This window comes from Trichosurus vulpecula, chromosome 9 (genome assembly GCF_011100635.1).
Source record: "Trichosurus vulpecula isolate mTriVul1 chromosome 9, mTriVul1.pri, whole genome shotgun sequence".
In the NCBI taxonomy this organism is placed as follows: domain Eukaryota; kingdom Metazoa; phylum Chordata; class Mammalia; order Diprotodontia; family Phalangeridae; genus Trichosurus; species Trichosurus vulpecula.
Window position 1 is genome coordinate 48,844,348 of NC_050581.1, and position 27,427 is coordinate 48,871,774.

General features: G+C 44.0%; 1 protein-coding gene across 1 annotated transcript in view; it reads left to right on the plus strand.

The window, feature by feature from the left end:
- The first annotated feature begins 215 nt into the window (after window positions 1-215).
- EMP2 (epithelial membrane protein 2) overlaps window positions 216-27,427 on the plus strand; it is a 64,097-nt gene continuing 36,885 nt past the window's right edge. The window contains exon 1 of the mRNA XM_036738478.1: window positions 216-356. The gene's annotated coding sequence lies outside the window, so the exon portion shown is untranslated. The remainder of the gene's footprint in view (window positions 357-27,427) is intronic.

Consider the following 27,427-nt stretch of genomic DNA (forward strand, 5'->3'; position numbering starts at 1 on the left):
AGAGGAGGGTCGTCGGGGTGGGGTGCTGCCGGCCCCTTCCCCATCTGCTTCTTAGGGTGTTTCCTTCTCTGCTCTCTCCCACACGCCCAGTCTCCCCGCTCTTGACATCATCGCCCCGGGAGGCGGGATTGGGGACAGGAGGAGGGGAGGGGAGGGGAGAAGAGGGGTGGGGTTGGGTGGGATGGGGGAGGAGGTTCCTCACCACCCGAGGAGGAGGAGGAGGAGGTTGAGGAGGAGGAGGAGAAGGGAGGGAGAGAAGAGAGTCCCAACCCCAGAGCTTCAAAACAGCCCGGCGGCCTCGCCTCCAGTTCCAGCCCGTCCTGGCCCATCCCGCTGCCAGCCCCGCCGGCCCCTCAGTGAGTAGTGGCCCAGGACAGGGGTGGCGAGGGGGGCGGCGCATTGAGGATGGGGAATCCGGGGGCTGGGGGTGCACAGAGGGAGAGAAGTGGAGAGGCAGAGAGGGGATGCATGGACCCCCCCACCCCAGCAGTTAGAGGGGCCACCTAAGCTTGAGGAAGGAGGTTTCTAGGATTGACTTGGGAGTAGGGGGCGTAGCAGGGCAGGATTCGGCTCTTGCTGCGCAGCCGCTTCTCTACTCGCTGCCCTCCTGGAGCCAGCGCCCTCCGCCCCGGCCCTGTCACCTTTCCCCCGCTGCAATTGGGACCTCTTACACGTCTTTCTGCAATCTTCCATCCACCCGCTAACCCCTCCTTCCCGGGGCGCCTCATTCTCCAGCGCCGGTGAGGGCGGGAAAAGTTTGGGAAAGAAAGAGCCGGGACAGCTCCTACTGCTCTGCCTGCCCCGTTCCTCCGTTGGTCACCCACACGTCGCGGATGTGCAGGCTGGAGGATCAGGCCCTCTCCAGCTATGCCGCGTCCCCCTGGATGAGTGCCTGCAGCTAGGTGGGCCGCCAGACGCTCCGATGCCTTTAGGTCTGACAGTGCTGCCCTAGCCCACCCGGGTCAGAATCGCGGCCCGGCAGCGCCCCCCAGCGGGATGAAACCTTACGGTTGGGTCTGGGTGGGGGGTAAGGGTGGAAGAGGGTTGGCGGGGTGCAGCCCTGCCTCCCCTGGCTTCGAGCCTAGAAGGAAAAGGGTTGAGAAAATGGATGAATTAGGGATTGAATTTGGGGAAGGGACACCCCCTGAAATCCACTTCTTACCTTATCCACCTTGGTAGGGTCCGACTTACACTTACTTGTAAGTAGGTTGCACCGAAGTGCTACTCAACGGACATTTATTACGTTCCGTTCTGTAGAGAGGGCGGATAATCCCACCCATGAGACTCTGAGAAGGGACATCAGAACCTAGGGGCTCTAGCCGTTTCTTACATCCTAGAGCAGGGGTACATTTATGTTCGGACGACTTGAGCATAAAACTATAAAATGGATGCAAAAAAGAGCGCAGGCAGAAAGCGGCTAAGCTCCCAGTGTTGAGACGTTGGGCTTCTGTGAACCCGCAATCTCTTTAGGTACAGAAAGGCATTCAGAGAAGGCCCCACTTTGAGAGTAACAGAATTGAGCACAGACCCGTTGGCAATTCCTTTCTCCCAGGAGCAAAGCAGAGGAATCCGTAAGGTGACTGGCTAATCCAGCGATCTGTCTCTGTCGTGTGGATTGTGGAGGACTGCAGGGAAGGGAGACTCTACTTAGCACCTTCCCCGCTTGGGTTGAGGCAGAAAGCACTGTCTGTGCCGCGGCTTTTAGCTTCACAAGGAGAAAAATACTACCCTGCTGCTGCCCTGACCTGTTAGGTGGGGAATATTTATATGGGACTGGCAGAGAGCAAGGGGTCCTAGTTGTTTCTGTAGTCTTCCCACCCACCTTGGTCTGGATGTTGAGCTTTGGAGAGCTTCTTAGAAGCTCAGGCATGGTTGAGAGGTCAGGAGGGGGAGTGTATGTAGAATATGGAATCCTGAGTGGTTGAGGGAAAGGGAGGGGTTAGGCCGGTGCTTTCTCTTGGGGATTTGGCCTCTAGCTGAGAAGACAAAATGGAGCTTAGGAAGGGACAGAGAGCCCTGTTTTTTTGTTTTTTGCTTTTTTTTGGAGGGCTTAGGAGGGTTGAAGTAGTTGACAAGAGTCAGGGCAAGATTGGGGGCTGCAGATGGAGCGGCTCTTCTGAGAGATGTAGAGCAGTATTGGGTGCTCCCAGCAAACTGTGGGGCCAGGCACCTTTTTGTTGGAGCTGTGGCTGGCATAAGGCTCAGGAAGGCCAGCGGGTAGGAAGACGTTATGCAGTCTAGCCTATTCTTTCTCTGCCTCCTGTGACAGCCCCACCCCACAGGGAAGGAGGAGAGTGGGAGGAGACCTGGTCAAGAAGATACTCCAGGTCACAGAAGGAGAGAAGCCTGGGGTGCATTTGAAAACACTGGTAATGGCTTTTGTGTTGTACTCACTGGAGACATTTTCTGGGGTGGAGTAAGGGAGAAGCTAGAGGAAAAGGGTAAGGCCAAGAAATGGAAATTGAAATGGGAAGAGGTCAGAGCTCAGGCAAATGCTGGTCCAGCCCAGGGAGGAAGGGGCCCTTAACCTGCCCATCTCATTCAGGTAATTTGCTCTATTTCTTAAACCTTCCCCTAGTTAATCCTTTCCTGGAGGGCTGCCCCACATCAACACAGTGGATAATTGCTGGCTACAGAAAACTTCTGCAGCACATTGTACAAATTCAGGTTGCCTCCCTCTTAATATGTAATAGTAACAGTAAATACCAACTAACATTTATATTGGAAGGAAATGCTTTACTTATTTCTCCCTCATGTACCACAAGGAGGAGAAGTAGGAGTAGGCTGGTAAACGTTTAACAATTGGGTCTATGGGGTAAAAAGCATACATACTACACTTGTAAACATTGCATTATTAACAATTTTTCTATCACTTCCTTAAGCCTAGACACTCAACAAAATAATTGCTTATTAAACTATGATTTGTTGCCTTTGCGGAATTCTGAAGTACAAATGCTCACACTGAAAGGTTAACAATTGGCTATCCCAAGTAAGTCTGAGCTGACTTCAACATACCTGAGTGTGTGTGTGTGTGTGTGTGTGTGTGTGAGTGTGTGTGTGTGTGTATACACACATATATACGTAGACACATGTGTGCATGTATTCTTACATATAAATGATATAGGTGTACATAGGAGATATACAATAGCTATATTCTAGTACAGAGCTGTCTAATTTTAGGTTTTTACTGAAACAATAGCCAATATATTTTGATTTGCCATTTTAGTGAGAGCTCTGCGGTAGCTCGGCTTCATTTACTAAAGCATTTCTGTAAATGTCTATGCTTGTGGGACAAGGCACATTTTGGACAGCATTTGGATACCTGTTCTGGTATATACACACACACACACACATATATATATATATATATTTATATACACACACATACATCTGTGTGTGGACATAAGATATATATATATATATATATGAGGTGTAGTCTAGTCAGAAAGATCTGGGTTCAAGGTCTGCCTCTGATGAGTATTTTCTGTGTGACCCTGGGCAAGTTATTTAACCTTTCACTGGTCTAGGCAATTCTCCAAGTAATTTGTGGGCCAGTTGTTGACCTGCACTGGTAGAGGGAGTTGTCTTACAGAGAGTTTTCTGCACCAGGAATTCTCAAAGTGTGGTCCAGGGATCCCTGGGAGTCCCTAAGACTCTTTCAGGGCCCTACAAGGTCAAAAATATTTTCATAATAATATTAAGGCTTTTAAATTTCAAATATGGTAAATATCTATAGATATAACCCATGTGAACAAAGATCTTTGGGACATCCTCAATAAAATTTAAGAATATCAAGAGGTTCTGGGACTGAAAAGTCTGAAAACTCCTGGCCTAAACCAATGAAATCACAGGTTGGGACAAAAGCAAACCAACAAACCCCACATGTATGTACACTTAGATCCATATATTCATATCAATCCATATATACACATAGATATATATGCCTTTGAGTATGAATTCTCTGTTATTTCCTGATGGATTATCTAATTTGAAGATCCCCCAGGACCAGTTTTTCACCCTAGCCAGGCTCCCCTATACATCCTCAGAGCTATCCTGGTTGCTTCACCTCCATAAACCCTGTTCGTGTAAGCATAGAGAAGATCTCTCATTTTCACATTAAGTCAAGTTAGACATGACTAAGGAGGGAAGATGGCCAGGACAAACTACATTAAAGCTAGCTAGAAATGACTTGGATTTCTGGGTCCTTTGGGAATTTTGAGAGTCAATGGGGCAGTTCTTTACATCATCTTTCCCAACCTTGGCATCTGGATAGTCAATTGGATATATGTATGGTCTGTTTCTGTGTTTGCCAGCATACAACTTGTGGGTGTGCCCAGTGTTCCCTCCCCTACAACAGGCTATAAAGAATCTAGCAGTAGTTTTAGGTTCAATTTGGGGTTAGGATTTCAGACTGACACATTTTTTGGCCATAGAGAATGACAGGGCAGCAGTATCAGCCTAGAAATACTCACCTAGTGATGGAGAGTCAGGGATCTGGGAGTCAGAATGCAGGGGTCTGAGGAGGTGGAACTGGGGTTCAGGGTACATCTGTTGGGGGGGTAAGAGTTCAGGGCAGACAGTTGGGTTTAAACTTTTTTGTGTCATGGACCTGGTGAAACATATAGACCCCTTCTTAAAAATGTTCTAATGAAAAAAAAAAGAAATGTTTTAATGCATCATTCATTGTTAACGCGTAATTTAATGTTGTCAAATGCATAAAATAAAATATACAAGGTTACAAAGGAAATTATGTTGAAATAAAGGTGTAATTTTTTTCTCGCCCTTGTTCATGGATTCCTGAAATATAACCACGGAACACTTGGGGATCCATCTTACCCCCACCCCTACCTCCCCAGTTAAGAACACCTTTGGTTTAAAGGATAGCCAGGGATATAGGCATTGGCAATAGCCCCTGGAACGGAGTAACATGCATCCAGCAGCATAGATGGAGCTGGAGGCCCATTTAAGGATGTGGTTGGAGCTCCTGCAAAGCAAGAGGGGAACAGGGGAGGGGAGCCCTGGGGCAGGGGGGCCGGGTGTGTGGGGGGCAGCTGGCTCCCCTCAGGACTTATCTAAACACCACTCTGGAGCCGGGGCTGTGCAATTAGGTTGGACTGTGGAGGGAAATGTTAAATGCAGCGAGAGGAGGAGGAGGCATCTGGCTCTCGTTAGGAACAAGTGAAGTGGAGAGGTTAGTGGGGGGGGGAGTCTAAAAATACGCCAGCCTGAGCTACCACCCAGGGAGTATTATGGTTGGTAATCTGATACCTGTAGGGTGGAGGGCATGAGTGTGGGTAACCAAGGCATTGTTGTTGTTCCATTTTGGGGGCCTTCCTGATTCCTCCTGCAGCTGGCTGCCTTTCTCCTTTTCTCTGCTGCTCCAAGCAGGGTAAAGAGAATGTCTTTGCCTTTGGGATAACCACTTCTGATCCTTCTAGACCTCTAACTCTGCTTTCAACACTAGGGAACTAAGTAATTGGGGACTTGGTCTCCAATGGGTTCTTAGAACCCCTCTTTCAAGATTCAGGTCCAGTTCTACCTTCTTTCTGAAGCTTTTCCTGATTGTCCCAGTCCTTCCCTCATCCTTACCGCCACCCCCATTTAGATGTAATCAGCAAGGGCTTGTAACCTGGGATCTGTGTGCTTTGCTCTACATATATATATATATACATACACACATACATACATACATACATATATGTATATATATACATACATATATGTATATATATAATTACATTTCAATATAATTTTCTTTATAAGCCTGCAGATTTTATTTTATGTGCTAGATGGCATAGTGGATAGAGTGCAGGGCCTAGAGTCAAGAAGACACATCTTCCTGAATTCAAAACTGTCCTTAGATACTTACTAGCTGTGTGACCCTGGGCAAGTCACTTAACCTATGTTTGCCTAAGTTTCCTCATCTGTAAAAAGAGCTGGAGAAGGAAATGGCAAACCACTCTAGTATCTTTGCCAAGAACTCCTTCCTCCCCTACCATAGTCAATGAAGAGGTGGATGTGACTGTAATGACAACAACAAACAACAACTCTGAGTCTAACAAGGTTAAGAACCCCTAGTGTAGCAGAGTTCTGGACTTGGAACCAGGAAAACATGTATACAAGTCTTGCTTTTCACTTTAGTTGTGTTACCTGGCAAATCACTGAAGGACTTTGAGCCTCAGAATTCTCAGCTGCAGAGTGAAGGGTTTGAACCGAATGGCATCTAGGGCCCCTTCCAGCTCTAAATCTCAGATCACATTTTTAGCATATTTTGTTTTTACCTGTATAGGTACAGATTGTATTTCCCTATGAAGTGTAAGCCTCTTGAGGGCAGGAATTGTTTCAATTTTGTCTTTGTGTTCCTGACTTCTTAGATGCTAAGTAAATGGTCGTTTGATTGTTTGCTTGGGGACCTCAGGCAACCTTTATTGTCTCACATGTTTTGGGTGCACTCTCTCCTTCTCCTCTCCCCCATTCACTCAAGTCTGGAGAAACTGGGGGAGGGGAAGGAAAATGAGATCCCAGGCAGTGTCAGAGAGCAGCTATCCTCATAACCCTGAAGCAACTCAAGGCCGGGCAAGTCAGAGATTTAGGGGCAGCAGGTGGGGGGAGAGGGAACTCCCCAATTAGGCAATGGGGACCTATGCCAGAGGTAACCTGGGAGGAATGGAATGTTACCCTTGTTTGCCCTCTTGGGGGGTGAGAATAACAAGGGTAGCAGGGCCTGGCCACTTCTGGGTGGCGATCATAAATAATTCCTGTTTCTATACCACTCTTAAGATTTCAAAACTCTTGCCCCACAGCAACTCCATGGAGGTTTCCAGTAGAAGTATTATAATCTCCATTTTACAGATGAGAAAGCTGAGGTCCAAAGGCAGTAGGATGACTTGCTTAAGGTCATACTGGGAGTATCAGAGGCTAGAGTTGAACCCAGGTCCTCTGAAAGAGCCTGTGTTCTTTCTACTGTACCACCCTGCCTTTCGCCTTCCTTAACTGTCAAGAAGAGGCAGTCTTGGCTGGGACATCCATTGCCCCTTTCCCATGCCAAGTCTTCCCTGGCCAGGGTTCCTGCAACTATCTGAGGAAGCTCTGGTTGGTTGGTCTTTCAGGGAAATGTGGGGGAGGCAGCTAATGGCAGAAAAGTTGAGATGATGTCAACCCTTTAGAAGCTTGGATGGCTCCAGAGTTACAAAGACCGGAAGGGTGAGGAGGGGCCTTTGTCTTCCTTACCTTCTAGAGACATGGAATAGTCCCAGGTATCAAACTTGGTCACCAAAGAATGGGAGTTTTGATTTTATGAGATGTGCTATGTAAAGAATCCTGGATGTAAATTCAGAAATCTTGGGTGTGAATCCTGGCTCTGACACTTACCTGTGTGACCTTGGGCAAATCGCCTTGAGATAACTCATGACTCATCTGTGATTTGAGAAGCAGGGTGGAAGAGATGATCTCTAAGGTCCTCTCCAACCCTAAATCTATGATTCTTTGATCATCTGATCTGTCACTGTGGAGATGAGTGTTAAGAGAAGGCAGATCTGCTTTGTTCCCTGGGCAAAAGAGCAAATGTCCATATCAAAAGGCTTTTAGCCTCATTTCTTTAAAAAAAAAAAGGGGGGGGGCAAATGTGATATCTGTCAAGCTTTGATGTCAATTGATAATCTGAAATGATCAAATCCTGTGTGCCTGTCCATTTGACATTAATATTCATTCATTCGACAAATACTGACCAAGAGCCTAAACATTGTGGCAGATGCTGTGAGGGACAGAGGTCCGGTCCTCAAGGAGTGTCAGCCTAAGTTTGAGTAGATTTCCCTAAGAAAGAAACTTTTAAGACCCATACTCATCTAGGGATCACAAACTGCGTCGTGAACGATCTTTTTAGAAAACATGGCTGAAGGTAGGAACACTCGCAACAAATATAATACCAAAATTTTACTGTAGTCAGTCCTGGAGGAGACGTTTTTCATGGCCTTGAATTTGTGTGTGTTAAGGTATTTGTGAGCTAAATTTCTTGTACGGTTTTCTTGAAAATATGTTTGAAAAGAGCAACAATTTTCTGTGTTCCTAATATGAGGTGAGAGGGGTTAACGATGCTGTTGTTGTTCAGTCCTTTCAGTCATGTTTGACAGTTTGTGACCCCATCTGGGGTTTACTTGGCAGAGATACTGGAGTGGTTTGCCATTTTCTTCTCCAGTTCATTTTACAGATGAGGAAACAGGCAAACAGGGTTAAGTGACTTGATTTGGCCGGGGCAAATAGCTAGTAAGCAACTGAGGCCAGATTTGAACTCAGGTCTTCCTGACTCCAGGCCTGGCCACTGTACCATCTAGCTGCCCAGTAGAGGGGTGGGAACATGAAGCACATAAAAGGGATCTGACTCGTAAATGCTTGTCTTGAACTCTGTAAGTGGTTAAAACCACAACCATTGGGGGACAGGTAATCTTAGCTGAATCTGGCAAACAAAGCTGAATGACATATGGAAGAGCAGATGGATAAGCAGACCCTGCCCCTCCACTCCCCCCACCCCGCCCATCTTAAAAGTGGAAATGGGCCAGTAGTACTGGTTTGAACACAAACCACAGTGGTAAGAGCCTGATCTGGTAAGGTTGCCTCTTGAAGACTCTGATGTGAGGTCTGAAGCCTTGGAAATAAATGCTAGTCGAATGTTTGGGAATAGCTTTTGATCTGGTTGAAAATGAATTTTGTTCATGAATTAGTTTCTCTACTTGGAAAGAAATTAATTAGACAAGAAAAGATACCCTGAAGCTGTGATTTGAGGGACTTATGTTAGACCTAAAGAAGAACTTCCTGGTAGAGACTGTTCTTAGCACTGATAAGATAGCTAAGGCATGCTATGGAATGCTTGCTTGAAGGTAGGATGGAGACTTAGAAACCTGTGAGAGAGATTTGGGCAAGTAAATTATTTTGTGGCTGTCAAGAATATGTGTATTTCTACCTTAAGACAAAAGGATGTAGGAGATGGGCGTAGCACAATAGATACAGTGCTGGGCCTGGAGTCAGGAAGACTTATCTTCCTGAATTCAAATCTGGCCTCAGACACTGACAAGCTGTGTGACCCTGGGCAAGTCACTTAACCCTGTTTGCCTCAGTTTCCTCATCTGTAAAATGAGCTGGAGAAGAAAATGACAAACCATTCCAGTATCTTTGCCAAGAAAACTCCAAATGAGGTCATGAAGACTCAGACGCAACTAAAAAATGACTCAACAACATGTAGATGACTTTTTAAAAGGCCCCTCCCCACCAAGAATAGTAAGACTTTAGGAAACTAAATCTTTATTCTCATGCTCCTTGGGAGGATTCACTTCCAATGATTGAGGTTTGGAGGAAGTAGCTTTTTTGGTGACTGAAACCAGGGACAAAGTAAGGGATTTTCCCAGGCAATGGAGCTCCCCCATTGCACCAATAAAGCCTGGGTTTGATTTGACTAACAGGATCTAACTATTACTCAAGAAGCCTCTTGGATAGACACTCTTTTCAAATACACCCACTGCCTTCTCCCCAGTCTGCATATGGCCCTATGGCAGAAAGGAGAAAGTCTCAGGCCAAGAATTTACTAAATGCTGAGTCCGTGAATTTGTTTTTCATACAGTTTGGTGAATGCACAGTTATACCTTTTCCATCACGACTTTCCCCATCGTGGTTTCAATATGGCAGGTTGGCATAAGAAATAAAATGGGAATTTTGGGGGAGTTTCATGGGGGGAAGCCACAGATGACATGCAAAGGCCAGCAGATGTCACTGAAAAAGTTTAGAAACTCAGAAATGCATAAACCACATGTGTAATATTATATGATATTAGCCCAAATTTTACGATAAGGTACTGTAAACACCTCATAAAGGAAAAAGAAAAAATTCAGAGTTCTTCTCTAGTATGACAGGAGGACCAAAAAGTTTTACATGGCCTAACCCCAACAATGTGGAAGGGATAACTATATTTCAATAAAAGTACTCAACATTGTAATCCTATGCATTTGAAAAACATTATACTGAGAAAACATCCATCTGTTTCACCAGATTACCCAGTGGCTTCATTGCATAATAAAAGGGTAAAAACCCTTATCTCATTGCATGTATTAGGCACCTTGACCTGGTAGGGCCAAGAAAGTGATATAGAACAGTTAGACTCCTTTCTTCCTCAAAGGCCTTGGGACCACCAAGTGGCACTGGAAGAACAATTAGGTGAGAAGGAAGAAGAACCACAATGGCTACCAGGCAGCTTGTACTGGACTGGTAGGAAATAGGGTCAGGAGATATTGTGGGGTAGTGGGAAGAGTATTGGTTCTTGGTTCTGTTATTTACCATCACTTTAACTTTGGGAAACACATTTAAACCCTGTTGGTCTCAGTTTCTTCATCCGTGAAATGGACTAAATGATCTCCAAGGTCTCTTCTAGTTCTTAATCTGTGATCCAGTGACAAGATTATGAAAAAAGTATAGTAATGAGCTCAACCTAGGGTGTGTACTTGTGTTTGTACCTAGTAACATCGAATCTTAGAATTAAGAGAACTTAGAAGACATTTAATCCAACTTCCCAAGGATTCCATGAATACCTTTGACAATGTCCCATTTCAATCCAATCCAACAAACATTATTTAAAAATTCTGAGCAAGCAGTATTCATCCAGTTTCTGATTGAATACCTCCAGTGATTGGGAACTCTTAAATTTTAAAATTATGTTTAATGTTGTATCATATATTTATAATATGTATACACTTAATATATTTATAATATACATAAAATATTTATATTACATATTTATAATATATAATATACATTATATAAAGTATAATATGTATTTATAATATGTATAATATAGTTATAATATATAGTATATGTAAAATATCATGTCTTCCATTCTATCACCTTCTTTTACCAATATAGCCCTACTTCCCCAGCCAGAGAACCATTTTGTATAACATAGAATAAAAGAGACAGGGTGGAGGGGGGGAGAGCAGTATAGCAAAATTAATCCACCTTTTAGTCAAGTCTGACAGCATCTGCTGCGTTATATCTCCATAGTCCCTCCCATCTGCAAAGAAGGAAGAGAGACGCATCCTCACATCTCTTCTTCAGGACCAAGCTTGGCTGTTTAAATTCCTTAGAGTTCAGTTTTGATTTTTGTCATGGTGGTGGTTTTTTTCCATTTACATTGTCCTATTTGTGTATAGGGGCAGCTAGGTGGTGTGGTAGATGAAATGCCAGACCTGGAGTCAGGAAGGGTTCAAATCTGGTCTCAGATGCTAGCTGTGCAACCCTGGGAAAGTCACTTAACCTCTGTTTGCCTCAGTTTCCTCATCTGTAAAATGAGCTGGAGAAGGAAAAGGCAAACCACTCCAGTGTCTTTGCCAAGAAAACCCCAGTTGGGGTCACTAAGAATCAGATGTGACTGAAAGGCGGCAAAATGGAGATAATAGACATAGTTCCCAGGGATTTTGTGAGCTTCAGATGAGATAATTGTTAAGTGCAAAGGACGGTGCCTGGCACATAGTAAGTGGTATAGAAATGTTCAGTATTATTATTGTTTATTATTTTGTGTAGGAAATCTTCTCTCATACTGAGCTAAAAATTACCTTCCTGTATCTTCTACCCCTTGGATTCAGTTCTGCTTTTTGGAACCACTTGAAAGTCTCACCATAGAATCATAGATCGGGACCAGAGAGGTCATTTATCCAACGCCCTCATTCTACAGATGAGGACACCGAGGCGTGGAGCGTCTAAGTGATCTGCCCAAGTTTATCAATGTCGTTAATTGGTAGAGCCATTCTTCCACGTACACGCTCTTTAAATATTGATAAATTACACCTGAAATGACTTCTCTTAACTCAAGAGCGAGCCCTAGCTCCTTCCTGCTCTAAGTACGTGCGTGTGTCTGCATGTTCTATGTGTCCGATGTGTGTTTCTTATGTAATCATCCATTCATTCAACAGATAAGAATAATAGCTGCGCATATTTCTATAAAGCTTTGATATTCACAGAATATTTTCTTTACTGCACCCTACGGGGTAGGTAGGGCAAATTCTATTAATCTCATTTTAAAGTTGAGGAAACCGAGGTTTAGTGAATTTCCCAAGGTCATAAAGTAAGTATCAAATGCAGGATTTGAATTCAGATCTTCTCACTTCATATCCAGTACTCTTTCATCTACTAGTACTATTAATTACCTGTTATGATCGGAGGATCATAGACTTTGAGGTAAGGAGGTGGTGCGGTGGGATAGAATGGAGAACTCGGAGACAGGGAGAACTGAGTTCAAATCCTTCCTCAGATACTTACTTTGCTCTGTGACCCTGGGAGTCATTTAACCGCTTTTGGCCTCAGTTTCCTCATCTGTAAAAGGGGGGTAATCATGACATCATCCTCAAAGGTAGATGTAAAGATTAAATGAGATAAGCTATACGAAGTACTTTGCAGACATTCAAGGCCATTTAGTTCAACCTCCTCCTTTTAGAGACGAGGAAACAAGCCAGATAATATGATTTGTCCAAGGTCAGGAAGAGAACAAGTGACAGAAATGAGATTTGAACTCAGACCCTCTCATTCCTAATTCAGCAAGCTGCCACCTACCCCGTACTGCTTCCCTCTGATATGTCACTTGGTGGTTTACAAAGTGCTTTCCTGAAAACGATCCTGTAAATTAAATAGTGGGGGTGTTGTTATCATCATTTTACCAGGGAGGGAAAAGGAGTCTCAAGGATGTTAGATGGTTTGCTCATGGCCACATATTTGGTTAGTAGTGGAACTAAGACTTGAACCCAGGTCTTCTGGGAAGCCAGGGGCATATCGAATAAAACACTGGGCCAGGAGTCAGGAAGACCTGAGTTTAGATTTGGCCTCAAACACTTACTAGCTGTGTGACCCCGTGCAAGTCACTTAATTTCTGCCTGCCTCAGTCTCCCCAAACGTACAATGAGGATAATAATAGCACCTTCCTCGTAGTGTTGTTGTAAGGATCTGAGATATTAGTAAAGCACTTAGCACAGTGCCTGGCACGTAGTAGGCGCTTCATAAACATTTGCGTCCTTCCTTCTGACTCTATTTTTGGAGTACTTTATATTATAGCACATGATGACCTGTACATTATCTATCTATCTATCTATCTATCTATCTATCTATCTATCTATATCTATCTATCTGTCTATCTATATTATATATCTATAGGATGCTGAGAGAGTTCTAAAGCTAAATAAAATGTAAGAAAGATCTAGAACTCAGAGGGACTTTAGAAAACATCAGGTCCAACCTCCTCGCTTTTACAAATGAAGAAACTGAAACAGAAAAGGTTAGGCAGCTGCAAGGACACACAGCTGGGCTTTGAATTCAGGGCCTCTGATGCAAAATTCATTTATCTTTCCAACAGGCCTGGTTTGTCAAAGAGCTAGTTGGGATAGAACATATATGCAGATAAATGAAAAGTAAATTAAAATGCTAGTGCATTAAAGCACGGAGCATAGTGAGAATACTACCCATCCTCAACTCCTGATAGCTCAACGTCAGAGAACGTACCGCTGTCCTGGGCAGCTTCATCTCTGAGCTGGAGTGGCACTGCTTCTGAAAAACCTCTCATGCCAAGGCGCCAAATAGCAGGGAGATGTGGGGCTCTTGACACCATCTGTGACCCGCTGGACTAATGGCGAAGATTCTGGGCAAATTTGAAGACCAAGGACCCAAACTTTAAGATTTGGCCCAATCTCTATCCTCAGTTCCTTCTTTCATCATTTCCTCATGGTCTAAAACTAAGCAGACAGTGGATATATAACAGACATAGGCTGGGCGTTTTATGCAACTTCTAATCACTATAGGATAATGGTGATTAATAACAATAGTGAGGATAATTCTAATAATATAATTTATATCCAGTTTTAAGGTTTGCAAAGCACTTTATATTAGTGATTTCCGTTGACCCTTACAACCACCCTGTGAGGTATTATTGTCCTCGGTTTACAAATAAGGAAACTGAGGCAGAAGAGAGGTTAGATGAATTGCCTAGGGTCGTACAGCTAGTAAGAATTTGAACTCAGGTCTTGACTCCAAGTCTAGTGGCTTTACCCACTAGGAACTGAGGGTGGTAGGAAAATTGACACCCAATTTATTAGCCCTCCCTAGAGGTGGAACTTTGGGGTGCGATCCTCCCATCTTGGGTTGCTGCCTGGACTAAATAGACTGGCCCTGGTATCTCCTTCACCATTGCTCTTGAATACTGTGCTAGAAGGATTTGGGTCCAATGGAGTGGTCAGAGAGCAGGAGCAAAAGTTCTCCAAAGAGGAACTGAAAACTCTTTTGAAATAGAAAACAACCACATGAAAGAATGTTCAGAATCATTAATGAGAGCAGTGGGAAACCTAGCCTACTTGACACCCAGAATGCATCATTTTTAACATCCCCCTCCTCTATATGACAAAATTATTTTCAGTAATTATTATGAAATGAAACAAATAATAATAATGACCAGAGAAGAAATGCAAGCAATGAAACTTTTCTTTTTGTTGAATTTTGTGTATATAATCTTGCCAGTAAAAAACAAGAAAAGGAAAAAATGGACTAATACTTTCAAATTACATTAATATAATGCCTCAGGGTAGTTCCTTTCTCTCTCCTCTCCCCCAATCCCAAAGAAGCTCCTCAAACTACAGGGAGGTGCCCATTAACAGAAATTCTTACAACTGGATCTTAGAAGTAGTGACTCCACCTAGGTTGCTGCTGCCCTCTCTCTTCTCCCAGTTTTGGGGAAAAGGCTCTGGCTTCTCCCCGATGCTAGGACCCTGCTGTAGGAGAGGCACATTTTTCCTGCCACACCTGCCCCAGGTTGGGTAATTCATTCTTGCTGTTTTCACCAGAGCCCTGCTGGGAAGGTGGTTCCTTTTCTGACTTTCCTTGAGGCCTTCTCTCCCCAGTGTAACCCCTTATGGCCCTCACAGTTGTGGACTGCTCCCACTGCCCTGCCCTCTGTATGTGACTGAATAAGAGAAATCCAAATAGTTTTACCTGACGACTAATTCATTGGCAGAGATGACTAAAAGAAGGACCCTATCCATGTTGGAGGGGGCTTGTGGAAAGATGTACACACTACTATGCTGTTGGTGGAGCCGTGAATTGGTCCAGTCATTCTGGAAAGCAATTTGGAATTATGCTAAGAGAGTGACAGAAAAGTCCATGCCCTTTGACCCAGAGATTCCACTTTTAGGCATCTATCCTCTGGCCATCGAGGACAGCAAGTCCTCATATGTACCAAAATACTCATAGCAGCACATTTTGTATTAGCAAGAGACTGCATGGCCTTCCTATGGCCTCTAAAATAAGATACAAATTCTCTTTGGCATTTGAAGTGATTCATTATCTGGCTCCAATCCACCTGCCCAGACTGACTCTGTATTACCCTCTTTTTTATTCTCTAAATTCTGACCAAACTGGTCACATTCTGTACTGGACCCTCTTCCTTTTGTCTCTGTCTTTGTATAGCCTGTCCCCCATGCATGAAATGTGGTCTGTTATCACATTGGTCTATTGGAATACCTCACTTCCTTTGAAGCTTGTCACTTTCCATCTCCTAAATGAGGCCTTTCCAGATGCCCTAGTTACTACTGCCCTCCCTCCCCCAATTCTTCTGTATTTTCTATTGATTCCTCTGTCTACCTTTTGTCTCCCCTCCCCCCACCCTTACCAGCTGACAGTTGACTCAGGTTCTTCAAAGGTAGGAACGTTTTCTATTTGTATTCCCAGCACCTAGCACAAAGCCAGTGCCTAATAATTGCTTTTTAAATGAATGAATGAGACCTGGAGATTGGTATAGGGTAGCATTCCAGGGCCTAAGACTCTGCTCTTTTCAGTGGAGTCCCTGGGGTAGAGTTACCAAGTCAGTAGAATCTGTGTATGAAGGAGAGAGCGGAGAGGAGGGTGGGGATTGAACTGGAAGGGATCAGAGAGAGTCTTGTGCTGGAGCAGCTGCCACCCATCCCTCAAACAGCTGGATCAGTCCCAAAGAGAAGTCAGAACTCAAGAAGAATGGGCAGTGTCAGTTTTGCCTGGGGCCTCATTCCCGGAGGGCCAGGAAAATTTTCCTCTGGAACAAGGAGGAGGAATGTGGTATATACTAGGGCTTGTACTTGTCCTCAGCTTTGAGTTTCTTGTTGTCAGTGGCACTATCACATTGTCGCTCGGAACACTGGGTAAGAGAGGGGTGCAATGCCTTCCCTTCCTTAACTTTCCTTTAAACTCAGCAAAAGAGAAGAATGTGGTTCCGTTCCAACGGTACCAAGAGGCCTGGTAGAAGCCTATTGGGAGCCAATTTCATTTTACTAACAGAGTATGAGTTGACAGCTACTGGAAAGCATCCCTTCTGCAAAAAAACATTCCCCTCGCTGGCCTGCCATGACCTGAATTTACTGGCACTGAATTCGCTCTTGGGTTAGAGAATGACAGAGAGTCAAGGGACCTGGGTTCTAGTCCTGCTCTGTCATTCACTAGCTATGAGATCTTGGACAGTTTCCTCATTTGCAAAATAATAAGATTGAATTGTGTGACCTCCAAGGTCTCTGTCAGGTATAACACTCTATGGTTCTCCCAAGGGCTGAATTTCTTTTTGCATTTGTTTTGTTTTGCTACCTGGTCTTCTCACCCACAATGAAAGTACAGTGACCACTCATAGACCAATCCCAATACTGGTCAGCATGGAAACTTTAACCTGCTCTGTTTTTCTTATTTGGGTTGACTTATTCCTTCTTGGGCAGCCTAATGGTCCTCCACTCCTAAAGGTTCACCATATTGGTCCTGGACTTAATACGGTGAATCAGCTTTAGCCCTACTACTGCTAAACTGTCTTTGCAGACAGGCTAAATGAGGTTGAGTGTGACAGACAGGCCTCAAACTGATTGGTGAATTAGGAGAATGTCTAGTGAAGCACGAAAAGACTTCCCTCAGTGGAATGGGCACATGAGAACAATTTGTTCCTGTGGCCATGGAGGCAGAGGAAGCAGGTGCTGTGGAGCTTGGTCAAACTATGAAGACATCAAGGTCATGCACTGCATCCCGGACCAATGCCAGCCATCTTGACTTTTGTCTTGCCACTATACTTTGAACTTTGTGCAACTTTGCCTCACTTAAATCCGATTCACCCAGGAGTCAAGACATCATCCTTAATGTCATCGGTCCTCTTAAAAAATAAAGGACAAACAGCATCAACAAACCAACAAAAACTGTAGCTAAGAACTCCCAAAGTAAAGCAATCTACCAGTTTCAGCCTCCCCGGCAGAAGGGGCCACAGGCAGGGCTGCCGTACCTAGCTCCGAGGCTTCATTTTGATCATTGATTCCATAATTAGGGAAGCAGAGAGGCATTGATGGATTTTCTGAGTTGGAATAGTGTTATGTATGGGAGAGGGAGAGGGCCTGGGTTTGAATCAGGGCTCTGCCATGTAGTATCTTTTTAACTTTGGATAAATCACATAACCTCTTTGGGCCTCTATTCCCTCATCTCTAAATCAGTGGGTTGGACCAGACCAGGAATTCTTAACCTGTTTTGTTTCATGGATTCCTTAGCAGTCTGGCAAAGCTTTTGGACTCCTCAGAGTACTACTTCTACATAACGGAAGGAAATGCTAAACTTCGGTTAGAGGTTAGTGAAAATAAAGATGTAATTTTTCCCATCGAAGGTCATAGACCCTTTGAAATCTATCCATGGACTCATTAAGATGTCAGAGATGGTTCTTTAGATTAGTGGTGTCAAACTCAAGTAGAAACAGGGGTCATTAATCTGCACATAATCCACACACATTGTGGGTCACAATTAAAATTAAAGTTTAAATTAATTCTTAAATTTAAAATGGAATACTATCTCTATTTTATTATGCTTTTATTTATTTTGTTAACTATTTCCTAGTTATATTTTAATCTTCCTCAGCCACATTCAAGAGTGTTGAGTGCCTCATGTGGCCTGAGGGCCAAATGTTTAACACCTCTGTTTTAGATGGTGTTTGAGGTCACTTCTAGCTCTAAGTGTATGATCCTATGACTTTGCTATCATGTACAGCTTGCCTCCGGGCACTTCCTAGTTCTCCAAAGAAGAGTCATTCAGGCAGCTTCCTGGTGGGCAGATGTCTGGCAGCTAGGTAGCACAGTGATAGGGCGCTGGGCCTGGAGTCAGGAAGACTCATCTTCCTGAGTTCGAATCCGGCCTCAGATACTTACGAGCTGTGTGATGCTGGGCAAGTCACTTAACCTTGTTTGCCTCAGTTTTCTGAGGTGGAGAAGGAAATGGCAGACTGTTCCAGTATCTCTGCCAAGAAAATTCCAAATGGGGTCAAAGAGTCAGACAGGACTGAAAACAACTGAACAAAAACCTGGATTCCCCAGGTCCACTCCTGCTTCTTTCCCATCTTGTGTACTTGTCTTCCTAGTTACCCAGTTATTAGATCTTAAGGTTAGGTTAGCTGGAGCTGTCTATCTTGGGGTCTCTGATGCTCAGGGATTCCTGTCAGGTGGGTGTTGATTTGGGTGACCCTACTGGACCTGATTCTCATGGAGAAACACAACCCAAATGACTCATCTCTAACTATTCTAGCCCTCATTCATCTCCTCTTATGTATTTGTATGGCACTCAATCTGCCACACACTAATATACTACCTTTGCTGTTCTTTGGTTCAATTTCATTCAGCAGATTTTAATAAAAAAACTTACATATATTTTGGATGTCTTTTGTTTTTACGTCATTATTTTTCAGTTACATCAACTTCATCCTTCCCCTTGCCCCAAACACATACAACACTGCCACCTCCATCCCCATCACCAACACCAACGCCGACACCAACCCCTAAATGTAATATTATATAATAGAAAGAGAATTATATTTGGAGACAGAATGTCAGTTCTTCACTAATTGCTTATATGATCTTATGCAAGTCACTTAACCTCTCTGGCCCTCAGTTTCCTCATCTGTAAAAATAGGGGCTTGGACTAGATGACCTCTAAGCTCCATTCTCTCTCTAGATCTTAATCTATATGCCCTTCCTTTGCAAAGCAGAAAAACAATTAAGCAAAACTAACCAATGGATGACTGTGTCTGCATTTTTGGCACTCTTTATCTGCACCCTTTCTATGACAAGGATGAAGGAGTTTCCATCTCTTTTCTACGCCAAGATTGTTCATCACAATTATGCAGCATTTGGCTTCATTTTTAATGTTTCCAAAGACATTTGTTGAGTGCCTATTCTGTGCAAGGTCTGCGTGTGTATGTATAATATATATATATATATATATATACATACATACACACACACATATACATGTGTATGTGTATATGCATGTTTATGTGTATACATGTACACATGCAGACACATATATACCCCCACAAGTATGCATATATACACGTGTGTGCGTGCATGTTTATGCACATATATGTACACATGTAAACAACATACACACATAATGGCTCTGTTCTTAAACAGCTACCTGGAGATAGGAATTGGGGGAAGGGAAAAGAGGGCGTGAAAATAGATGTGTATACTATGGTAGGGAGAGATCCAAAGTGTTCTAAGGAAATTTCAGGAGGGAGAGATCAAAGAAATATTTAATAAACATCTGCTATATACCAGCTAATGGATCACTTTGGACTGTGGAGATCATTTTTCCTATGTGTAAAACTTCTCTCTTCAACCAGATTATAAGATAGGATGTTAAAAATCATCAGACTACCAAGCTTTTTATAGGATATTACAAGGATCTAGCAGTAAAAGGGACCTCAGAGGCCATTTCACAGATGAGCAAACTGAGGAGCCAAGATTTTGAGCCACTTGCCCAAGTTCACACAGGAAATAAACATTATAGTTGGGAATTGAACTTAGCTCCTTTGATTTTGAAGTCACAAATCTTTCCAGTGTACTCTATTCCTGCTTTGGTATGCTTTGGAGCAGGGATTCTTCTTAACTTTGGGTTAAAAGGGGTCATGGCCCCCTTTGGCAGTCTAGTAAAGCCTATGGACTCCTTAGAATAATGTTTAAATGCACAAAATAAAATACATAGGATTACTAAGGAAATTAAGGCCCATCATATCAAAATATGAAAGGAAAAAAGTGAATTCACATACCTCAGGTTAAGAATCCCTACTCCAGATTCACACTCTGAGTGGCTGCCCCATGGTAAGCCACCGGGATTCCCACTACAGTTTTCCAAGCAGATAATACTGACTATAATCATTATTCAAGCTCTCCAGCTTTCCCCGGACTCTGTGATACCAGCCCTTCACTGCTTGGAAGCAACTCAGATTCTTGGAATTTTAAATACTCCCAAGAGGGGTGGGAGAAGGGTAGAGAGAGATGAGAGAGGCAAATGTGAATGTGTGTGTGTGTGTGTGTGTGTGTGTGTGTGTGTGTGTGTGAGAGAGAGAGAGAGAGAGAGAGAGAGAGAGAGAGAGAGAGAGAGAGAGAGAGAGCACGAATACTTTTCTTTCCCAACATACATGTCTATGGGGTTTGCCAAAGACTTGCTGTTCCCCAGGCTACAGGATTTTCCCAGGCTTCTCATAGCTGCAAATGTTCTTCATTGCTCCAGATGTGGAAGGCACAAGGACTTTTTGGTGAGGTTCCAGAGAGGAAATATAACATCCCAGAACTGGAAGGGGCCGATTCCTAAGAAGTCATCTGGTTCAGCCCCTGGTCTTCAGAACAAAGCAAGGACAATTCAATCATAAGCTCCTTGAGGGCAGGGTCTGTCTTACACCTCTTTATACAGTCTCTACTGTCTAGGACACTGCTCTGTACCCAGTTCAGAATGAAAGTCTCCAGTCCCAAGTTCCCAGTGTAGACACAGGAGAGCTAAGTCCCTTTGGTGTTTCTTCCCTCCCTCCTTCCCTCAGAAAGAAGAACATGTCCCCAGGGTAATAGTATCTGAAAGTGTAGAATCAAAGAATGTTGGACATAGTAGGGGCCTTAGAGGTCATCTAGTTTAACCTCTCGTTATATTGAGGGAGGAACTGTAGTCCAGAGACAAGAAGTAGTTCTATGGCAAAATGCTGGACCTGGAGTCTTAGGACTCGTGTTTGAATTCTGGCTCTGCTGCTTCCTGCCTGTTATAGGAAATACATTGTTTTATGTCACATACTGTACAGCTAAACAGGTCTTGCTGTTCTTCACTCATAATGACTGTATCTCTTGTCTCTGGCTTTGCATTCTCTACCTCTTGAAGTGCCCACACTCTTACCTCTGCCTCTTTGACACCTTAATTTCCTTCATCATCTCCCACTTGAGGATTTGGGGCTGATCCCTCTATTTGGTAGTGTCTTCCCTGTACCCCAAAAGTACATTGTACGTGTTTTGTATATATCTAGTATATAGTTGTATGTGTATGTATTGTCTCCTCTGACAGAATGGAAGGCCTTTGAGGGCAAGAATCGTTTCATTTTTGTATCCCCAACAGACAACACAGTTGCCACCACAGAGTACATGCCTAATAAAAGCTCACTGATGCACGGAATCCTAAACTCAGCCTGATAAAAGATTTCCCCACTGACCTCATCCCGGTCTCCTCCCCTCCTGTGTGATAATTATATTCGATGCCCACTACTTAACTCCACTAAAGCTGGTACTTCCTCACAGCTTGGAGCTGGTGCCAATCTTGGCCCCATGATCCTCTTAATCAGGTTCTGTGAGTATTTAGGCCCTTGTTGGCAAGTCGCCACCTGCTCTCAAACTTTTCTGGTGCCAGTAATTGTGAAAGAGGGTGAGGAAAGAAGGGAAGGTCTTGTGGTCTTCTGGAGTAAGTCGGGGCCAAGTCCATTAGCAGATTTTCTCGATATTGTCACTTTTGGGAAAAGAGGAGCTATTAACCTGGGTGAGCCTGGTGTCTAAGGGATTATTTGAAATCTGCTAAGTGGTGTTCCCAGAATGATAGTTATTCGAAGGTATATGAATGGGGAGCACCCCACATTTGACTCTCGCCTGACCCTTGACAGTGAGAATCTCTCTAACTCCTCACCTCTGCCCCCAACAAAGAGAGTGAACTACTTGGTTTCTTCTGGGGCTCTAGTGAAGGGCTGGGGTGTGGATAGGCCAGGAGACTTAATTACGGGGAGATCCTCAGCTGACAGCTATACTACAACAGTAGTAGAGAGTACCCTTAATTACCACTTTCAGTCTTGAAATCAGCTGGCAGTCATTAGCTGGAGGATCATGGCTTCCCAGGGCTGCCAGATGTCAACCGGAAGGGCTAGACTGAATTTGGAAGTTATCCCTTTGGCAACTTCTTTCCTGCCCCAGGGTGGAGCTGAGAGGCATAAGGGGAATCTGGAGGTCGTCTTTCCTGCCTCAGTGTCCAGGTGTCAAAATAGAGGAAAGCAAATCTGAGCTGCCTCTGAGCTCCATTTGACTACCTATAAGCCATTCAAGCCAACCTTTACTGCAGTGGAGACTTCAGTATATTGGGAAGAAGGTTCCCAGTGCAGAGAGCGGACAGTCAAACTGAAGGGGGAATGGTATGCTACTTTGCTCACAACGCAATTTAACCCACAGATTACAGAATTGAGTAGAACAAGAGGCTTGAGGGGTCTAGGTGGCAGAGCAGCTAGACCACTGAACTTGGAGTCAGAAAGACCGGAGTTGGAATTTTGCCCCAAACACTCACTAGATATGTAACCTTGGGAGAATTGATTAATTCTCTGTCTCAGTTTCCTCGTCTGTAGATGGGGTTAATAACCACACCTGCTTCGCAGGGTTGTTGTGAGGATCGAATGTCTTATACAGATGTTAGCCACTCTTATTTCCCTTCCAGAGAAGGAAAGTGTTTACATAGGCGGTCAGTGGCAGAGTCAAGATTTGAACTTAACTCTTTTGATTCTAAATAATAATAATAATAAACAACAGCTAGCATTTATAGAGTGTTTTAAGCTTTGTGAAGCACTTTACAAATAATAGGGCAGTGAATAGAGTGCCAGACCTGGAGTTCAAATCCAGCCTCAGACACTTACTAACTGTGTGACCCTGGGCAAGTCCCTTAACCCTATTTGCCTCAGTTTCCTCATCTGTAAAATGAGTCGGAAAAGGAAATGGCGAAGAACTGCAGTGTTTTTGCCAAGAAAACCCCAAATAGGGTCATGAAGAGTTGAATATGACTGAACAACAACCTACATATATTATCTCACTTGATCCTCAAAACAACCCTAGGAAGTAGGTGCTTTTACTATCCTCATTTTACAGATGAAAAAACTGAGGCAGACAGAGGTTAAGTGACTTGTCCAAGGTCACAAAGCTAGTAAGAATCTGAGGCCAGATTTGAACTCAGATCTCTCCTGACTCCTGCTTTAGCACTCTGGCAATGGGCTTGAGTCTTTATGCCTTTATGAATATAGGTTTCCACTACCCCCTCCCCCTTCCCATTCTGTAATGTATTCTCTTTCCTCGGACCTTTTGGAATCCCTGGCTTTCCTCAAAATACAGGGAGGGAAGTTTGGGAGGAAAGTAAGTTAATTCAGGTGCCACCTCCTCTAAGAGACCTTTCCTGAGCCCCCTGTTTATTCAGGCTCTCTCTTTCTTGATGGTATTGTTTTGTACCGGGACACGAGTGGTGAGGGGGTGAAGGTCCTGTTATTCCGTGGGAAGAGAGAACTCCCCAGAACAAGACCCAGGGGTGTCACGAGCCACCTCTAACCGGCCAGCTGTTCCAAATTGCAAATTGATTATTGAGACTTCAGAAAGTATTCATAATGCAGAGAGTTGGTTGTTAAACATTTATCAGCACATCCCTGAGGCTACCCCGCCTAATGCAGATCAGTTACTGCTTTGTAGCTGTTAGCTTTAGAGAAGTGCCTGGGGTACTCAGAAGTTAAGTGACTGGCCCAAGGTCGTAGAGACTAGTGTGTCCAGGTGGACCTTTAACTCAGATGTTTTTTGACTCTGAGGCTGACTCTCTTTTACCTGTCTGTCTGTATTATGTGTCCTTCCTACTTACCCTTTAGTAGAATATAAACTTCTTAAGGTTTAGCATTCATGTCTTTGTACCTCACCCCACCGCCCCCTGCCCATTGCAGGCATATTGTTGCTGGGTGGTTTCAGTCATGTCTGACTCTATGTGACCCCATTTGGGGTTTTCTTGGCAAGGATACTGGAGTGATTTGCCAGTTTCTTCTCCAGACCCATTTTACAGATGAGCAACTGAGGCAAACAGGGTGAAGTGACTTGCCCAGGGTCATGCAGCTAGCAAGGTCGAATTTGGACTCACATCTTCCTGACTCCAGGCCCAGTGCTCTTTTCACTGTGCCACCACTTAGTTGCCCCATATGTAGCAGGCATTTAGTAGATACTAAATGTTTGTTTAATCAAATCAATTAAAGCATGGAACAAGGCCAAAAAACTTGTGGGTGTGGGAGGGAAGTATTGGGGGTGGTGACTTTCTGGTTCTGACCAAGCCTGGAAACAGATACTACTCAGGCAGCACGTCCAAATTGGTTTGGTAAAAGTTGGTGGGTGGTGATTTGGGAGAGATAATGGGTTTCAGTTGGGTCTGGAACTTGGCTGAGTACACTTGGGACAGCTTAGTTCTATTAATTAGAAGCATAGTGCTAATGAGAGTACAATCATCGATTTAATTCCTACAGATGATTTCAGAGAAAGGGAAGTTGGCTCAGCAGACACCAGCATCCTTTATGCTACTGTTGGTCACAAGGATGGCAAAGTAAGGGTTTGTGAATGCTCAGGTGTGCTTCTCTTCCGTTACTCAAAACAGCTCGGAGGGATAGTGGGCCAGTTGCTGCTTTGAATAATGAAGTATAGCACAGGTTCCCTGTAGCTGTCTGCAAATTCCTGCCTCAAGTTTATCATCGAGGTATTAGAAATTCATTCTTGGAATTTAGACCACTAGAAAAACTAAATCACATTCAATGTTTACATTGAAAAAAGAAATCATCCCATCGGCTTTTTTGTTTTTCTCTGTCTTCTCTGTTAGATAAACTGAAATCCTGTGAACATTGCGGGGATGTTGGTTTTGGAGGGTTCTGGGTGGGCCCAGACAGGAGGTAATTAGAAGTCGAGAGGTTTAGCCAAACATAGGGTTGTTATCCTCTTGTCTGTCCCTGGAGCTGTTGTCTCCTTCCTTTGCTGTGGCTAGGCTTGTAGTGAGGCAGCCTGAGCCAGGGCCCCTGCCAGATGTCCTAACAAAGCCCTCGTTTGTGTTGTCTGGGGTTGTAAAGGAGAAAGGAGGGAGGTTAGTGCTGGGGAAAGCTGTGAAGCTGGCTCAGAGGAGCCAGATCTGAAGGATGACAGGTGATGGTGACTGAGAAGAGAGAGGACCCTCAAAAGTTTTGGGGCTCATTGGCTTTCAGTTGAAAACCAGGGGATAGGCAGAGGCATACTGGACTAGATGCATGGACCAGGATAGTCTTTTTTGTTTGCTTGTTTGTTTTGTTCTGTTTTGCCTTTATAACCTCCCCTTGAAGCATAGGGTAGAAGGAAGGCAAAGTGTGGTGTGGACCCAATAAGGCAGCTGTCTCCTCACTGTCCCTGTAAACCATTTCATCGATTTTTCCTGTTTTGGGAAAGGATTGATTTTTTTTTGCCACATGCCTTACTCATTCACAAGGGACCAAGAACATACTAGAAATAGGTGGATCCCCCTTTCAGAGCTTCCCCCCTCCACATTTTCCACTGGTTTTTGAGGGCGGATCAGTGAGTCAGACCCAGAACTTTTTGTGCATTTCCCCACTCCCACAACTGGTAAAAGAAAGAAAGGGAATGGGGTTTGGGTTTGTTTTTTTTGGGGGAGGGATCCTTCTGTTTCACTTCCGAAGTGAAAATGACTCTGGATTGCCCTGCATAGACTCATGTAACCTCCCTTCCACCTTGTCTCCTGCCTTTTTTCTCCTTGCTTCATACGCTCATCTGGTGTGGATGTAGGAAAGGCAAGAATAGGGATTCCCATCTCAAGCCCCATTGGAGTGAGGAATAGAGGCCAAGAAGGGATGCTGCCAACAAAATCTAAGGAAGAGGCTTCGGCTGTGCCCTTTTATCAAATAAAAGGAAGCACCAGGAGAACTGAAATTGACCTTCTTTTGGAACAGAGGTCCTTAACCTGGGGTTCATGAAATTATTTTAAAATATTTTGATAACTATATTTCAATACAACTGGTTTCTTTTGTTACCCTATGCATTAGGATTACAATATTTTTCCTTTGTGATCCTGTGTATTAGGATGACAAATATTCTGAAAAGAGGTACAAAGGCTTCCTTGGACTGCCAAAGATGTCCATGACACAAAAAAAGGTTAAGAACCCCTGCTATAGAGGGAAGGACAAGAAAAATAGACCTTTCAAACCCTCAAGCACTAAATAGGCCCAAAGAATGTTGGAGATATGTTGTGATAATCAAATTAGAGCTGCAAGAGACCCTAGAGGCCATCTAATCCAGTTCCATTTTACAGATGGAGAAACTGAGGTTCGGCATGGTGAACGAACTTGCCAAGAGTCACAGAGCTAGTAAGAAGCAGAGGCAGAGGTTAAACCCAGGTCTTCCCAACTCCAGGTCTAGCACTCAATTCACTATACCTCATGGATAAGCAACAATGAAATCTCTTAAATTATAAGCCCCTTAAGGTTAGTTAGCCTGTCTTTATGCACCATCTCTTCCTTCCTTCCTTTTTTGAGGATGCAATTGGGGTTAAGTGACTTGCCCAGGGTCACACAGCTAGTAAGTACCTGGGGCCAGATTTGAACTCAGGTCCTCCTGACTCCAGGGCCAATGCTTTATCCACTTCGCCACCTAGATGCCCCCACCATCCTGTTTCACAAAGTATATCCAAGCATGGGGATCTAGGTCTATATGATGCAAAGTTTGGAGTCCAAGGGTCTAAATTTGAATCCCAACTCTACTATTGTCTACCCACTGCACCTTGGGCAAATCACGCTCTCTCCCTGAGCTTCATTTTTGTCATCTTTAAAATAAAAAGGTTGGACTAAATGATTTGTAAAGGTCCTTCCAGCTCTAAATCCTACAGTAGTACTCTTTAGTGATGGAAATAGCTATTTGGATGAGGAAGTAGTAAGCTACAAAGTAGATGGTCTCAGCCATCTAGGAAAAAAGCCATTCCTAGGAAGGTAATGCTCTCCTTGTAGGGTCATGTGCTTGGAGATGTGGAGGGAAATCTCTTACCCTTCCTCCTAGCTTCTCCTTCTCCTCCCCATCATTCAGCCTAGGAAGCCCTCTTGAGGTGAGGTTGGTTCATGCTTGGTTACAACTAGCAGAAGATGAAGCATCAGGCTTCTGGTCGTATACCGAACAGTAGAATGGAAGCTTTTTGAGGTCAGGGGTTGTTTTTATGTGTTCTATCTATCTATCTATCTATCTATCATTGGGTTGTGCTTTTTGGTTTTTTTGGTATGTGTTTCTTGGTGCCCTGAGCATGTAGAACAGTGCCCGGCACTTCCTAGGCAGTTGAA